This window comes from Myotis brandtii, unplaced genomic scaffold (genome assembly GCF_000412655.1).
Source record: "Myotis brandtii unplaced genomic scaffold, ASM41265v1 scaffold463, whole genome shotgun sequence".
In the NCBI taxonomy this organism is placed as follows: Eukaryota; Metazoa; Chordata; class Mammalia; order Chiroptera; family Vespertilionidae; genus Myotis; species Myotis brandtii.
The window spans coordinates 1112859-1116652 of NW_005367694.1; the positions used below are offsets into that span (position 1 = coordinate 1112859).

At 60.9% G+C, this 3794-nt stretch overlaps 1 protein-coding gene across 1 annotated transcript in view; it reads right to left on the minus strand.

Moving 5' to 3' along the window:
* Positions 1 to 3794, minus strand: part of PITPNM2 (phosphatidylinositol transfer protein, membrane-associated 2) — a 75854-nt gene that overhangs the window by 36672 nt on the left and 35388 nt on the right.

The window sequence follows — 3794 nt, forward strand, 5'->3', positions numbered from 1 at the left end:
TCCACACGCAGCTCCTGGGGCCCCGGGGCATCTGGAACGCCTCTACTGCCTTTCTGTGGTCTCTCCTCGGCTTCCTCCACCCCCTGCTTCCCAAACCTGCCGGTCCCCAATCAGGGGCCAGCGTGGGTCACAGGAGAAGAACTTCATCTGCCCCCATCCATCTAGGAGGACGGGCTCCAGGTGAACGAGGGGCCGCAGGTCCGTGGGAGGGGAAAGGGGCCGTTTTTTGTACCCCAGGGCCCAGCCGCCAGGCCTGGGTGGGGCAGGAGAGTGTGTGTATGAAGTTACCCCATCGGCTGTCTCTCTGTCCCTTGAGGGTAAAGGCAGAACCAGGGTTACCCCCAGAGAAAGTCTGAGCTGGAAGGAGCTGGGGATCCCTGCCCTCAGAGTAGCTTCACCTTCATCTTCTTTAAAAACATCTATTGTTTATTGATTTCAGAGAGGAAGGTAGAAGGAGAGAGAGCGAGGGAGAGAAACATCAGTGATGAGAAAGAATCATTGATCAGCTGCCTCCTGCAGGCCACCCACTGGGGATCGAGCCCGCAACCCGGGCATGTGCCCTGACCTGGAATCAAACCGTGACCTCCTGGTTCATAGAGCGACGCTCAACCACTGAGCCACGCCGGCCGGGCTCACCTTTCTCTTTAAGACAGTGGACTTCCACCTGGCGGCTGGGCCCCGAGGACCCCCACTTCAGTCCAAACATCCGTTTATAAAGGAGGAGATGACGCCTGGATTTCGCAGGTGTGACGAGCTGGAGGGCTTCGTGGCCCCACCCCCCGCTGGGAACACCCCAACCCAGACAGCACCAGGGAGGAGGGTGGGGGGCTTTTATCGCTAAGGTGCAGAGAGAAAGCATCCTGCCCCAGGAAAAATGGTCCCCAAGCCCATCTCCAGGCAAACGACACCACCGAGCAGCCAACGTGCTGACGGCAAACTGCTCCGTTAGCTGCTCCTCGGAGCAGAGGCGCCGCCAAGAACAGCGCACCCTCCCTGCTGCGTCCCGGGAACAACCACCGGCTCCTTGACAGCATCTGTGACTCAAACTGTTTGCAGAGCCAGAGGAGCCCCCCCCCCCCCGAAAGCCTCGAGAGTTGCAGGGGCACAAGCCCAGACAGACAGACAGACAGACAGAGGCTGTGCCCTGTCACCCACAGCGGCGCGGGGCCCTGATGAGATAGGGGCATGCGCGGTGGCCCAGGTGACCTCGGAGTGGCCGCTCGAGATGTACCGTTTATCTCACTCAGAGAGGCAGTGCTGGGAAGCAGCGGGGCCAGGCGGGAAGAGAAAGCCGGAGGGGCTGAGCCACTTGACAAAGCCACACAGAGTCACGGGCAGAAGGCATGACAGTCTGCGTTTTCTGGCCTGCGACCCGGGCCTGGTCTACTGAGCCCTGGGGTGAGCGGGTGCAGGTGCCTCAGGCCACCCACATTAGGTCCAAATGTTCTACTCAGAAGGCAGCCAGCAGGCCAAGCTGCATCCGGGGCCAAAAGGCCGGGCCAGGGTCCCCAGGGGCGGTGCGCACACGCGTGTGCCCAAGCAAACTCGTGTCTGCACAGCTCTGCCCGGGTCTTGCTCAACCTCAGCGAGCGAGCGAGCGAGCGAGCAATCGGGGTGGCCAGGCCTCCCGGGGTGGCCGGAGAACACCGCATGCCTGGAAAGTTTCCCAGGGAACTGGCCCTTATTTTCAGAATTATTAGCTTCCCTTCAGTGCCCCATAAAAACCCTCCCGCTGCTGATGGATGCCAGCCTTGTCCAGGGCGGGAGGGAGGGAGGGAAAAAGCACAGAGGAAAAATAAACACTGGTCAGGCTCGGAAAGCCCCGTGGGCATAATGTGGGAGGAGAAGGCACCAGAGGGAGCTGGGCTGCCTGTCCAGCTGCACAGACTGGGCACTGCCCGGCGCCCAGCGGTGACGTTCTCACGGACAACACTAGGATTGGCACTCCCTGGAGCTGGGCAGTGCGGGCAGAGGGCCCCGCCCTCTTTGGGACAATGTTTTCAATAGTCTCAAGGCCCGCCCCTCAGGGTCACCTTATCCTAGCGTGAGGACCCCTCCCTGCTCAGGAACTGCCCATCGGCAACTCGTGGGCAGGAGGACCTGACCAAGGCTGGACAGGAGTCACGGGGAAGGGCTGGGCATCTCCCGGGGCATTCTGGGGGCGGGGCAGGAATCTAGCGCTCAGCCTGGGGACCCCAGAGAATCAGGCATCTCTTGTGAGCTGAATCTCAAGGATGTCTCCAGCACTCTCTCCCCTTCTCCAAACCACTCTCCATTCCTGCCTCTTGATTGATTGATTGATTGATTTGAGAGAGAGAGAGAGAGAGACATCAATTTGTTGTTCCACTTATTCATGCATTCATTGGTTGCTTCTTGTATGTGTCTTGACGGGGGATCGAACCCACCACCTTAGTGTATGGGGACGACGCTCTAACCAATTGGGCTACCCGGCCGGGCCCTGCCTCTGTGTCGCCAGGTCCGGAACTCCCGGCGATGATCTCTCCACACTCGGCCTCTGGCTCATCTGTCTCTTTCCTTTCTGGAAATCTCCTTAGACGGAGGCTCGGCGCTCTCCTCGGTGCGTCCCATCCTGTCTGCCGCTGCCCGCGCCCCCCCACCCCCACCCCAGGGCCTCTTCTCTGGCTTCCAGTTACTGTCCTCTCTCCAGCTCTGACTATTCTGTGAACGTTCTCTGTGGTTGTTTTTTCAAATCTGCTTCATGCTTTTCATGCCTTTCTTTGTCCCCTGCACGTATTTGCAGCCTTGCCTTTCATTTGTCCCAATGCAGCGAGCACGGCTGTGGGATCCAGGGCACCTACACCCTGTCGCACCAGAAGGCCCGCGGGCTGGGCTGCCTCTGCCCTCGTGTGCGGCTGGCCCCGCGGGCTCGGGCTGCTGATCTGCGGCTCCGCCCGGTGAGTTATTTTTGACTCCGGACTGCTCGTGTTCTGCGGAGGTTATTTGCAGAAATCCTGGGAGACGCAGCACAGGGTCTGCTGTTCCCGGAAAGATCTCTATTTGCTTCCCGCGAGCCTGGTTCCCACCCCTCTGAGACCCCCCGGGTCCCAGCTCTCGGTCCTCCGGCCACCTTTCTCGGGCCTGTTCTTCCTCCCAATCGGGGAGCGTGCGATTGCACTTGCTCCCGGGGGCTGCCCTCACCAAGCCCCACCCCTGGGTGGCTTTACGGATCCTTTCGAAGTTCTGGGAGCCGGGAGTCCCAGTGCGGTGCCTTGGTGAGGTTGGTGCCTCGTGCCATGGCTCTGAGGGGGGCAGGGGAGGGTGGAGGCAAGTCCTGGTGGCATTTGGATCTGCAGCTCCGGCCGCTGAGCCTGCTGCCCCGTCCGTCCTCCCACGGTGATACGAGCTCCCCGGGCGGGTCCCCTTCTCCCGGGAGCACAGACAGGACTTCTGTTACTCACAACCCGGGACGCCCTGACTACTCGTAGGACGACGTCCCTTCCTTCGACCTTCTGCGTGTCATTCCCTAGGGTTTTGCTCCTCAAGGGCACGAAGATCAATGTCACTCGACCCCAAGATCACACGGTGCTGAAAGGTTCCAAATCCAGGAGGTGATGTTCCTTTCGCTCGTCGATCCGGCCGGGGAAGGACTCGGCTGTGGAGGGCAGACGCGGGTGGCGCGAAGCCCAGTGTCCTGGACACACGCCACCCACTCCCACGCCGAGACTTTACCGCGACACACGGGCACTTTCTGCGAATCTGGGGGCAGCCCTGGGCTTCTAGCCAACCTGAGTCCGCCTGCTGGGGCCCGGAGTCCGCCTGACCTCGAAGGCTTC